This window comes from Aquila chrysaetos, chromosome Z, assembly GCF_900496995.4.
Source record: "Aquila chrysaetos chrysaetos chromosome Z, bAquChr1.4, whole genome shotgun sequence".
In the NCBI taxonomy this organism is placed as follows: domain Eukaryota; kingdom Metazoa; phylum Chordata; class Aves; order Accipitriformes; family Accipitridae; genus Aquila; species Aquila chrysaetos.
Genome location: NC_044030.1, coordinates 32,756,214 through 32,770,120, shown reverse-complemented (window position 1 = coordinate 32,770,120; position 13,907 = coordinate 32,756,214). Strand labels below are relative to the sequence as shown.

The 13,907-nt window shown below is 39.9% G+C and overlaps 1 protein-coding gene across 1 annotated transcript in view; it reads left to right on the top strand.

Annotated features, from left to right (window-relative positions):
• The window catches only part of NRG1 (neuregulin 1), a 478,013-nt gene that overhangs the window by 42,870 nt on the left and 421,236 nt on the right, over positions 1–13,907 (top strand). The gene's annotated exons all lie outside the window — the stretch shown is intronic.

The following is a 13,907-nucleotide window of genomic DNA, read 5'->3' as shown; positions in this document are numbered from 1 at the left end:
GGAAGGAGAAGAGAGTCTAGCTCAGGCTGTGATAAAGAGGTACATGTTTCCTCACCCAACAACACTGATTAAGCCGGAGGCAGGAAAACTTACTCATTTTTACACTGCTGTTCCAAATTGGTGCCACCTGCCAGAGGAATTGAACCTGATAGATTACTTTAATGCCATGAGGTGCCAGTGCTATATTTGCTCTGTAGCCTTTTCTGTTGGAACACCATCACCATGGTGAATGTTTTTCTTTCCAAAATTGTTTTTGCAGCAGTGAAAACAGGCTGAGACTCTCCTGTTTTGTGAGGCCAGAAAGGCTGAAGTAGAAATTGCCAGACTTAGTGTGTAATGAAGATGCAATCACTTGGAGCAAAATGCCATAGCTATGTAATGCAGACTATAGTGTGCTAAGTGCTGAACAGTGATGTCTTGGCCTTGACTGAGCACTGTGAGCACCTGCTTAACTTCAAACTGTGTGTGAAAGTACTGCCAAGCAAAGTAAAAGTTTGTTTTGACCTCTGTTAGATTAGCTTTTCAATTCACTTCAGTAGGGGCGAGTCAGAGCGGATCTTTCAAAACTCATTATACCTAAATCCTGAACATTAATACTAACTATTATTTTTTCCTTCTTCCCCTGTCTGCAACCAGTGTGCTTGTATGTCTGCATTGCTTTACTCTTGAGCTGATAAAGTCTGATTGCTACTTAGACTGTTTTTCCTCAGAGAAGGATGTTTATGGAGACCTGTCTTTTTAAAGTATTGGCCTGACATAACTCTGCAGCTGTGCTGACAATCCTCAGGAAAAATCATACTGATCATAGAGCTAGATGATCTTTTTCTTTTTTGTTCCTGATTAATGCATTTATTAGAAAGTGATTTTTCACCTGGGACTGGAGAAGTCAAAACACTTGCAAAGATATGAGCCAAACCTTCCTTAGAAGGAAAAAATGAGTGGAGAAAATCTTTTCCTGAAAGTATGCAAATGCAAAACTTTTCAAAAAGGTTTTCCAGGTGACCTATGTTAAAACAAATAGATTAAATTAGGGTTAGGTATTCAGGAAATAATCCATTTTCAGCAAAATAACACTTCTCTTGCATTTTCTTGACCTATTTGTCTCCACTATCTAAAAAAGCTGAATAGAAATGAAATGCCCATATAGAAAAATACAAAATATGGCAGAGGATGATCTGAAAATCACCTTTACTCTAAAACTCGACATTGTAATGTTAAAAAAGCAAAGGAAGTATTGCAGTAAGCTATAGAACAAATACAGAGCTTGTGAAGAGCTTTTAAAAAGCAGGAAAGTACTAGAGATTGTTTCTGTAAAACCGAGCTCCTATTAAGACCTATTCAGAAACTGACTGACTGAGTGTTGCTGGAAAATCACTGCTTGTTGCTCTCCTTGGGTTGTCTCCTGATCAGTGTACATTTCCTGAACATGTGAGGTCTGTGTCCTGTAACCCGACCCCCAGGAGCACTGGGTCTGCATCTCCTGTACTGTTGTCTGACCCAGATTCAAAGAGATCCATGATAATAACATAGCAGCACCTGGGACCTAAGGGCCTTCAGGTGCTAGGGTCTGCCTTCCCTCTTTTGCTGTTATCTTAGAAAATATTCTTAGAAAAAAGAAGCTCCTAAAATCTTGGAGCTGTTTGGAAATACAAGTGATGGTGTTCCTGGGGGAGTTTTTCCTCTTAACACTTCCAGATCACAAGACATTTCCAAAACTTTGCTCTTGTTCAGACCAAAAGCAGATCTGAGCTTCAAATTTCCTCTGAGCCAGGGATACCTGGTTGCAGACAAAAGTGCTTGACATCCTGTACCTTGGAATGGAAAGTGAGAATATTTTCCCAACAAACAGCTTTGCTTATTACTCTTGCCCCAACACTATTTCTGCCACTGCAAAATGGTCACACAAACACAGTAACATTTCCCCTCATTTTGCACAGAATTGAATTACCAAGTTCAGCACTAGGAAGAGTCTAACAATGTGTCTGTAAATCCAGGCTCCTTTCACCTCCTGCCTCCCACCTCCCTTTAGGCTGGGGTGCCATTGATCCAGTACTTTATCTTGGGTCTTAAGTCTAAGTGTGTGATTTTTTCAACCAAGAACAAGCTCCCATTTATCCTTGAGTGTACTTCTGTGCAGTTTAGATACTCTGTGATCTTTCGGTTCATGCTGCAAAGCTGCTGCAGGGAGCAAAGTTTCCATTCCACAGATGGATAATCTCCTTCGGCTTCTGCTTAACATTTGCTAAAATACTGCCCGCATTTCTTCTACCACCAACTATTCTTAGTGTCATTGTTCTGGGATAACATCTCCTTATTTGAAGCCATTTCCTCACTAGCAAAAACAGAACAGACTGGTCTGAATGCCTACGCTGGGTTTCCTCATACATCATGGATGGCTCCAGATACATCCTTGCTGCATGGGAAAACTGTGCTTTGCAGGGAGCACACTGCTCCACTCCAGTGTGTGCTGCAGTCAGAAAGGGGGCATGAGTACGACTGGTGGCAGCAGGCAGCTCTTCTCTTCCTTGGGATCAAGGAATAGGCGTTTCGCTGAGGGCTTGGTGTCTGTAGTTGATAACCTGCATTATCGGGAGGGATAACCACTGTGCAGAGAGATGAAGTAGGGATGACCTTGTATGTTTGCATTGGCACATTTCATCAAATCGATAAATTGCAGTCACACAGCCTGGCTGTACAAGAGATGCCTGCAGCATTTTCAATCTATTTTTCATTCCTACACAGGAGCTAGTAACCTCACAGTCCTTGCATCTGTGGCACTCCCTGGGAGAGGGAGGATCAAATGCATGAAACATAACCCTCACATCAGTGGGTTGTAAACAGAGGAAATACTAATGCAATTGCCCACCAGCTGGAAAGCAGTAGAAATAGGTTAGCTGCCGAGAGAGGGCTGCAGACAGAAGTTTAGAGTGAGAATGAGGATGGCAACCAAAGGAATTGCAATTGTTGGCTCTAAAGAGGACACTGCAGCCGTGTTAGCAAAAGCTGGAAGGAAGTCTTCAATAGAAAAAGCAGTGAAGATTAGGCTGCTGCTGACAAGCTAATATACACACCTGCACATTGGTGAACATGGATAGTAAAAAACCGTGATTTTATGCCTAAGTGTGGTGTTGAACTGATTTAAATCCAGCCCTGCTAGTTTTTCCCAATGTTGTCAAATTTCAAATCTTCAAACATGGATCAAATTTCCAAAACATCATGAAAACAGTTTTAAGCCACTGGGAGATTGGGGTGAGGGATAGGGAAGTTTAGAAATGCCAAGATTTTAATAGTCTTTTAAGGTCTGTAGGGTGTAGTCTAGTTGAGTTTTCCAAACGCTTCATGATAACCATAAGAGCTAGAATTATTTTATTTCCTTACTTTCACAAAACAGAGAATGAAAGGGACCTAAAGAGACCTATTCATACATGTTCAAAAAGAGTTAAAGGCTAAAGTAATGCTACTTGGAAGAATGCATTTGTAAGGAGACATTTTGTGGGAAGAGTATGAACAATACCTTGAGGAAACAGCAAAACCTGATATTTTTTCATCTCTTCTAAACCCTTTAGAAAGTTGTGTAGAAGAGTTTTTCCTCATAATGTCTTCTGTGGTTATGAAAATAATAAATTGTCAGAAATCTTTGACCACTGACCAAAATCAGCCTGCCCCTTTGTTCAGATTTAGTCAACCTTTATCACCTCTACCACACACTGGAACCCTGCCAAATTTATTTCTTGTGATTCCACCTTGCTGCAATTTCCCACATAGCGTCATGGAGCTTCATATGTTCTTTTACCTGTTTATTTGTCACTTGTATTGAATCACCCACCTTGCATTATCAGAAGAAAAATTACTGAATGTTAAACAGTATTAACAATAAACCTTTGATTTAGGATTCAGTATTCTGGATTGCTGAAATATCTTGGCTGCAAAAAAAGACTGAGATGAGTGTCAAACATATTTATTGCTCTACAGGAGAAGAAACTCATTAATTGAAGGGAAGACAAACAAAAGCCCAAAGAATAAGTGGGAAAATGCCACTTTTCTCCTAACACATGCTAAACAGAGCTTTTATATGTTCGCAGATGGTTTAGGATCCAAATTTTCCCATTCAGAATGGGAAGCCGAGGTTAGGGACATATTGATAGAGAGGTCAAACCATAGTTTTTACTGTAGGTAACACGTTCAGATGAACAAAGAGCATGTGGGAAAGCTATCCTGACTCTGCTTTGAGTCAATCACTTTCTGGTTATTAGCTGTTGCTTCTGTAAGGTCACATCGGTTATAAACTGGGGCAGCAGTGCTTGCCAGAGGTGAAACCACCTACATGTTCATCACATCCATCTCACTGAATTTAGCAAAACTGAAACCAGAGTTGCCCAGATGTGAAATAGGCCCAAGGAGAGCTTATGTCCTTGTCATACTTCCTGGAAGCCTCACCACATAATAGAAACAATGAAGGAAAGAAATGAATAGTGCATCTTTTCCAAGTATGATATTGTGTTGGTTTTGGTTTGGGGTTTTTTCTTTTCTTTTCTTTTCTTTTCTTTTCTTTTCTTTTCTTTTCTTTTCTTTTCTTTTCTTTTCTTTTCTTTTCTTTTATTTTATTTTATTTTATTTTATTTTATTTTATTTTATTTTTCCACCTCCTACTAGAGGTCTAATTCTAATGCAGATTATTGATAGTGACTGTATTGTGTAAAGAGCTTAAATAAATCTTCTTGTTTACTCACCCAGCCCCTGGCTGTTGTATTGATTTTAATATGTGCTAGCCACCTAATTCTGTCCTACTTATTTTTTATATCCACGAGGTCAGCCCTTGCTATGTAGCTTCAGGGATTTCATCAGGATGCCCCAGCAATTTTGCTTCTTAGAGGGATGATATTATACCCACAGAAGAGATATTACTTCACAAAGCCAAGCTGGACTTGAGAGCTTCTCAAAATGTCGTGGTTTAACCCCAGCCAGCAACTAAGCACCACGCAGCTGCTCACTCACTCCCCCCCCACCCAGTGGGATGGGGGAGAAAATCGGGAAAAAAGAAGCAAAACCCACGGGTTGAGATAAGAACAGTTTAATAGAACAGAAAAGAAGAAACGAATAATGATAATGATAACACTAATAAAATGACAACAGCAATAATGAAAGGATTGGAATGTACAAATGATGTGCAGTGCAATTGCTCACCACCCGCCAACCGGCACCCAGTTAGTCCCCGAGCGGCGATTCCCCGCCCCCCACTTCCCAGTTCCTATACTAGATGTGATGTCCCATGGTATGGAATACCCTGTTGGCCAGTTTGGGTCAGCTGTCCTGGCTGTGTCCTGTGCCAACTTCTTGTGCCCCTCCAGCTTTCTTGCTGGTTGGGCATGAGAAGCTGAAAAATCCTTGACAGCTGAAACTAGGACACAAAATTCAGCTTCAGTCAGAGTCAAGCAGTACAAAGTCCTGGTGCTACCTCCTGCTTTCCACCTGGCAGGCTTCACATCTGGGTTTGCAGTTTCCGGGTCTGCAGTTTCCAGGTTTGCTATTTCATGTGGCCTCATTGTTTGAGCTTCACTTCTGAGTTTCTTGGGTTGACCTGAGTTTGGAAAAGGAGCATTATAAATACTTGGAGCCTTTAGTAATCAAAATACATGCCTGGACAAGTATTTTGCAGTATTTGTGAAGAGTCCATGGACTTCACTGCTGTCCTGGTCAACCTGTGAGGCACAAATGAAATGGAAAAGCAGACAGGACACACCTTTAAAAAATGTAAGAGTTTTCCTGTAAAATAGTTTCCATGGTAGAGGGAACCCTTTTGTTAACCAGGATGTCTGATAAAGACCAACATCCTCCCAGGCATAGAAGGGCAACTGGCAATCTACATAGTCAGGACACACTCATGAGCTGCTCTCCACACGTGGAAACCTGTGGGCTCCTATGGCTGTCCTGCCTGTACAAAAAACAGATGTGTATGTTTTTCTCATGGTGACAGTACAGTAATTATGAATGTGTTGTCATTTTGGGGATGGGTAGCATTTTTAGGAGCTCTATGTAGATGTGAAAGCCCCAGTTATAATCTCAAAAAGTGAGGTGGAAACTTCTGAATTGCATTCTTCACTAAAAGTGTTTTGCGTCCATACAGCTGAATTAAGGTTCTCTTAAAATTCAGAAGGAATTTTTATCTGATTGGAGCCCTAATTTTTGTCTTCCTGGGGGGCAAGAACCTTAAACTTCTTTTAGTACAAAGGAAAAACCAAACCACTGTAAAACCCTCGGTGAGAAAAAGTGTGAAAAAGACTTCTGGGTCACCACAGGGGAGAATGTAATTTTATCAGCTTTTGATCATTTCGTGCACAGAAGTGAAAGTCACCTGACATCATGCTTTCATAAAGAAAATTGATCCGGAGGATTTTGCAACAATGAACACTGACAACAGCATCTCCTCAGAGAATGGGCTTTTACCAGCTGTGAGATGATAAGAGAGCACAGCTGGCTTGCAATAAGGCATGTGTAGTGTAAGCTGTATGGCACTTGTACTGCCTGAGATGTAGCAATGATTTTTTAAAGTACATTGCTTATGTTTGCATCAAAGCACTTTGTTGCTTTTAACTTAAAATGAGCAAATAAGCTTGCATTTCCATTGGCTAATTCGTTCTTCAACTTGTTCTGTGAATGCCAATCATGCTTGCTGCCACAAGTCCTACAGAAATAGGCTCTGGTCCTGCTGCTAGTCACGTAGGACTCTGTATGGGCCCTGTTACCAATTTGGGATCTTAGTCTAAGTAAGAGAACACCTAAGCCTGTGAGATAATGCACGAGACACTGGCACATCCAGATAAACATGAATGTGTGCCGGAGTCTGCTAAGGAGAGGCAACCGCGTGCATTACTGGGCTTTCTGATTCTGATGCAACTGGATTCAGGCTCTCAGTTCTGGCAAGAAAATGAAGGAAGAGCAGTTGTGAAGTACCAGTCTTTTAATAACTCTGCTCTGTCAGAGGTTTTGCAAACAGGAATCAGAACTGGAGAGATACACATCCTTGAAATAACTTTTTTTTGACAGATACAGAATACTAGTGGGTTTTTTTCTGGTTTTGGGGAGGGCTTTTTCCAACAAGGAAGTCTCAGGAGGGCCTGCCTGCAATACCTTTAAGTTTTCCTCTAGTGTTCTCACTGTTCTGTGTCTATCAAGTTTGGTAAAACCTGATGTGGCTGCCCAGTACTTAAGGCTTGCTCATTTCTGAAACCTGGTGACTGCTTTAGCCCTACTTCTGTTCCCAGCATGGGGAGCTTGTGCATTGCACTGTGCATCCATTCCAGCCCCTGCACTCCTGCAGGTGGGGAGGCAGAAATGCTTTCTTACTGCTGCTTGTTACAGAAGGAAGGCTTTTGGGAAAGCTCTTTTCAGTAATCTTTCAGGTACTTGACTGAAGGTTTTCCTTACATCAAATTCAGGAATAGCTGAAGTTCATAGTGACATGAGTGCAAACCAACTGCTATATAATCAAGGAATATAGGAACAAACTTGAGCCAACGTGAAATCCTATGCAGTGGTCACTCTGAGTGTCCAGATATGTTTTTTTGGTTTTGTTAATTTTCTGTACACTTTGTAAACAATTACCAGACAGGTCTCAGGTTCATTATGCCATGCTGTGTGCAAGCTCCCACAGTTGAGGCTTCTTGAGGATATTTGAAATTTCACTTCCACCTGCCCCTTGTAAGATCTGTTGATAAGCATGTTGCCACTCGAAATAGGGAAGATGAAGGTAGGAACAAGGAGGTTGACACAGGTAAGAAAGACACTGTTTTGGTACTGCTTGGAGGTGAGAAATAATGGTGTAAGTCCTGGAGTGAGCTGTTGGTGCAGAGCTGAATTAGCAGAGAGAGGGCAAATGAGTTATTACTCCTTTACTCCATAAATATTATTTTGAAGTGCTTGATAAATTGCCTTTTTTATGTAACTCAGCACTTATATGTAGTTTTGGAGAGAAGCTTTTCTTAAAACAAATAACAAACATCCTGATTTTACTGCTGCATTTGGTTGATGATGTTAAAAGGCTGGTATCTCTCCAAGTACCATTGCTGCTGATCCACAAACAACAGAAATGCTGAAGTGAATGTGAGTAAATGATTATTTATAAGAAAAAATCTATGTCTCTCGCTACTTTATTCACTTTACACCCAGTAGCTGGGTCGTTGGTTAATTTTTGTCTGGCTAAGTTTAGCTGCATAGTAAGTCTTTCTTCTCAAAGGTTATTGAAAGTCAAGTGCAAGTTCTTTTTTCTTCCATATTATGTTTTTTAAAAAAGGGAAAAAGAAAGAAAAGTAGCTTGTTCATTCAGGTCTTGAATGTATGTCACAGCACTTATTAGTTCAAAGTAACTAACTCATATTCTGGAACTGGTTCCAAATTTTTTGATGAAGAAGATGTGATGATACAGAAAAGGTGCTGCCTTACCCCTTTAATCTCTCTCCATAGTAGATTTGAGTATGAACTCGATTCCAGATTACTTAACAAATAAGATTGCTGTGTATTCATGATTTAGCCAAATGCCCAGAATCTTCCTGAAATAGACTACCCAGAGATTCATGTCTATTTTCCTTGTTTATTAAAGAAAAAAGGAAGGATGATTGTCTCAAACTAGATTTTCCAATTTGCTGTGAATTACTAGGGATGACTTAACCTTGCTGGAGTTTACAAGTCACATCTCAGTTGTGAAGATACATATAAGAAAAATTTTCTTTACAGAGGTAGTCTTATTACTAGATGTATGTAATAGAACCATCTCTTACTAGGTGATGTTTTCTGGATAATCCTATGCCAGGGGCATGATTAAAAGGTAAAGTCTGCTTTGGCTTTAAAAACCCACACATTTCATGTGTGGGTGATGATGCATTATAAACAGGGATTTTAGATGGTCAGTTTGGGGAAAGACGAGTGATGTCCAACACCTTTTATAGCATTTGCAGCTGCTTTTCACTTCCATTTGCCTTGTTGAAATATGTTGCTGAAAGGTTTCATGTTGGTATTGCTAACTGCTCCAGTGAAGACAAAACAGTGGATGGCAGTTCTTGGGGGTGTGCGAGGGCTAGACCCACCTGTCTGGCAGACAGGCAGGCAGGCAGGCAGGAGTGCTTCTTGGCTGGTACATGGGGGACCAGTGACTTTCACATGGCTTGATTTGATGTTAATTATGTGACTAGGTAAATGTTTGTGGTTTACCTTAACAGGCATCAGCTCATCCTAGCTATGGCTTTTGTACATAAGAATACTTACCCTTGTGCTTACCTTTCCTGCAATGATGACGCAGAGTCCTGAACCAGGACTCCCATAGTGCTAGGTGCCATGCAAACACAGGGCGGGAGGGCTGTGTCTGCTTCTGAGGAAATGATGCTCCTTTCTAGTGCTGAGAATGCCTAGGAACACTGTGGTGTTAAAAAACCTGTAATTTCAGGATACAGGCTAATTCTTTCAAGCTCTTTTGATTTACTCTCCCCAAAAGGAATAAAATCTATTACTGTCTGATTGAGGGACCCACAGCTTGATGTTCAGAAGAGAGCAAAAAGCAAAATCTGTATTATAGTCCACATCCAGGAAAAATCATGTCTGACAAGGAGAAAAGAAAAACCACTCATTGCAAAACGCAATTCTTCAACTCAAACTTTACAAGCAAATTGGCACTGTTGGGTCCTCGCCACAGTCCCCACTGCTCCAAGTTGTCTCATTTTTTAATTAGTTATGATGTCACAATGAAAGCTTAACTTCTTGCCAAGTGGTTGCAACTTTACATTGATGAAAACCCATGCAGGAAAGAGTTGGACAAAGGAAAGGGAGGGTTGCAGTCAAAAGGAAGAAAGCGCCATGGATATGTCAAAGAGGGGTGAAGTCACAGCACCTCCCCTCACCCGCAACTGCTGGCTTCCTCCTGCTCACAGCACCCGTGCTGCTAGCTGTTTCCAGCACTGCCTCTGCCCCTCATCAGGACCTCTAAACCTGACCTAGACAGAGGAACATGGCTTAGGGGTGGCTTATTCATTCAGGCTGCTATTGCTGGTTCTCCTTCAATAAGAAAGTCCTCAGTGGTCCTTGCAACACCAGCTGACCTTTAGGCATCTCCTCCAGGGAAATCTTGATGGGTTTTAAGACTACCCTTGGAATTAAGTCATGAGTCACTTGGGTGAATAAGAACAAGCCTCTGAAATGGTGCTGCTCAAGGCCTGGATACTCAGTGGCAATTATTTCCCTCAGTGTTTTGTGAACACTTGGCCTGAATGCCCTTTGTGTGCTCCATGAATGCACGTCCAGTCAGCCGGCAGGTTTCCTGAAAATAAAGGTCATGTTAGAAAGGGTGTGGTAAAGATGTGTAAACAGACAGAATCATCATAAATTTGAAACATTTAGTTTTATTTAACTATTCTCCAGAAGCCCCACCCTATCCACTTCCTGCTCAGTGACTATACTAACTTGTAACAGAGCCTGTTGCTAGTAGTTTCATTGCCTATACAATTTATAATGAAATACAGTTGGTTTTTGTAAAATTGTAAATAGAAATTCATCAAATCAGTGGAACATCTTTCCTTTGGTAAAGAACAAACTTAAACTAGCATCCTACTCTGTTAAATATTCCACAGCCCTAAAACTCCGTTCCTTGATCAAATTTATTTATATATCAATGAAGTAAGCATTACAAAGAGATTGTCTCTGTAGGTATTGCTTTTATATTGAGCCCAGTAATGAAGGAATTGGTCAGAATGAGAAATAGTAATATTACCAGCTAATTAGAGTGTCAAACTTCAAGTGTGATTTTTTTTTTTTATTTGTCTGAATAACACAAAATATCATGAAGTGTTTAAGGAGACCATAATAGATGAAATTTGTCATTCAGTCCTATTTAAAAAATAAATAGCATTTAAGGCATGAAAGAAGACAAATTGGTGATATAAAGGGAATTTTAAACAAAATACTGCCTTAAGAGTTTTACTGGTTCATGTCTCCTTCTGGAAAATGTGTTATAGCTTCTGGTATGGAAATACTGTAGAGTAGCTCTTACCTGTGAATGCAGAATAAAAAATCTGGGCCACCACAAAGGAAGGATGGTTTTGTGATTATTGCCCCTGAGACCCAAGAGTCTTTGGTCTGACCTACAAATCTGCTAATTGCTTCTTGTGTTGCTTTGGGCAAAGCACTCAAGCTCACATCTGTTAAGAACTTATGCATATACCTGATTTTCATTTGTTAGCACATGAGTTATCCCATTAAATGTGATTTCTCTTTCTAGAAAATGTTCTTCAGGAACATGTGCAAATTTTGGCAAAATTATTTTTCACAATTTAGGGGTCAATTTGTCAAAACGGGAGACTGCAAAAGCTATGTTTCCAGTTTTCCTAGTAAAGAAAAATAATTTTCTCTCTTTCCCTGGGAAATTCCAGTAGTTTCATTGTCAAAATTTGTCAATATTTTTTGTGTTATTCGCTAAAAGTCAAGTGTATGTTTTTTGTCCTTCCAACACAAATCTTGTATTTCTTTATGCAAACTGTTTTTTATGAAACGATCACTAGGTCAAGAAAGGCAGATTCTACCAAAATACCTTTGTTAAAAGTCTTAGAAGAGGATGTAATTTTAAAGAACATAAAAACTAGGGACAAGGTCATCTGAAATGCCTGAAATTCAAGAGTTATTAAGATAAAAGAGCCTGACAAAAAGCACTGCAGCAATCTATGCACAGAACTAGCAGCTGCAGGAGAACCTGTTGCAAGCGGCTACCTCACACAGTTCTCCATGGGGAAGATCTCTGTGACGATTTTGAGCAGGGGAGCAATGTTAGCTCTAAATTTATCTCTGCTTTTAAAAGGGGTTTTAATTCACATTGTGAGAAAAGAACAAACTAAAAATTTTTTTGAAAAGTGAAATAGTAAAAAATACTATTTGCTTTTTTAAATTCCACCTCAACTGTAAAATCTCTTAATGGCTTACTAATTTCTTTTTATTTCGCTCCCTTTTCTTCACAGATATTGCACCTCTCTGCATGCCATATTCCACTGAAAGACTTGTTTTGCTTGTATATTTGATTTCATTCAACTTGTGGTTCTAAAAGCTCTCATTCATGTGGAGCACCTTATTGAAAGTTCCCCACTTGTAGAAGACAAGTTTGTTTAACTCCCAGGTTGAATAATAAAGTGAAAATATTTTAAGAACTAGATGGCATGGTATATTAATTTGAAAGTCCTTTTTCAAGTGATGAGTGATTTCAGTGTCATTGCAATGAAGATCAAATAAGATCAGTGTGTTAGATTATCTTGTGGTCAAAGGTTTTACAATCATTAATATAATTAATATCATTAATTTATAGGCAGGACTGATTTTTAGCGTGAATGTCATTGTTTCTCAAACAAAGTTATCATGACTTTGCATCATGAGAAAATAGCAGGTGAAAAACCCCACATAGTCTTGTTCTGAAACTTGCTCCTACAAACTGTGCAGAAACCAACAACTTTGATGTCCTTGGAGCTCAGCAAAGCATTTATTTCAGAGTTGGCACCTGTAGTGTAGAATTGCATTTGGACTTGTTCTGTCTCTCAAAATTTAGGGGAGATTCACACCACCAGAAATCTTGTAGAGTCTAAGCAATGAATAGATGGAGGTGGGACCCTTCTTAGTCTCTTCCTTCTAGGAATATGCTTTTCTTCCCACACTTTGGACACATGTGGACAACAACCCTACCCTTCCTATCTGGCTGCTGAGGTCTTCTCCAGTCACTCCATCAGAGGAGAACATGGGCTAGGCACTGTAGGTCTGAATTCTGCTGCGTGTCTAAATCTTTCTGAAGTTTTCTGTTTATACCATCTTGTGTCAGAAACAGGTGGGGTTGTGCCAATCACCAGACCAGCAAATACTGAAAAGAGCTCCCTGCTCTGTTTAAGAAAACAACAGACGGAAGAAAAAGAGTTTTAAAATCTGAAAAGGAAATTAAGCAAAACAGTTCCCAAAAATAGTCATTTGAAACAAATGGAGACTGCGCTCATAGAAGGTAGAAATAAAATCCCACTTTGATCTGAACTGAAAGGCATCTTCTCGTTTGACATTGTCCTCAGGGCAAAATATGGTAATTCAGACATTTTGAAAGACTTGATTGTATTTGCTATGTAGCCTAATGCTGCACTATGCTCTAAATACTCCTTGCTACCTCTCCCCTCTAGGGTTCCTGCTTGTATTATCGCCCTGTGCTTTGCTGTCTGTCATGGACGTGTTTGGCAGTGTTAGTCTGGTTTTCCCCAGGTTATCTTAATGACAGCACTTCTAAAGCGTTAAAAGTTATAAAGCCAGGCTCTGACTACCACTGGGTATCTGTAAGGCATTGGGAAAGAAACTCTGTGAAACTGCTTGTGAATCTGCATGAAACAAAACCTGAAGCATATGTGTTTCTGTGTGTGCATGTAAGCAAACAAAGGAAAAGGAGGATGAAATTAAGGAGTCAATATTCAGGGTATAGTCTAATTTCTAGTGAGATGTAGATTAAAGCTATTGTACAATATGGTTTATTCACCCCACCCCACCCCCAGGCACAAGGAAAGGTATTTCTTCAATTACAAAAGGCTGGGAAACAATGATGAGATGATAAATGGGGAAAGGCTCAAGTTTCCTGTTTGCAGTCTGAGCACACAAAACTGTAACCTTCACACACAGAAGTAGTGTTGTGTTGATGCATCTCTAGCCAGCCAGTAATTAGTGGTTTGTAGACATAATATGATCACAATAAGAGTGGATATTTGGATTTTAAATACACACCACAAGAAAAAGACATTAGGAAGCAATTAGAAAGGCTGTGGCAGTATATTAGCATCTGCTGTACTGCTAGCCTGTAAAGCTCTTGAAAACAGTGAGGAGAGACAATAATTTATAACAATAGGAAAGATAGACTTGCATTC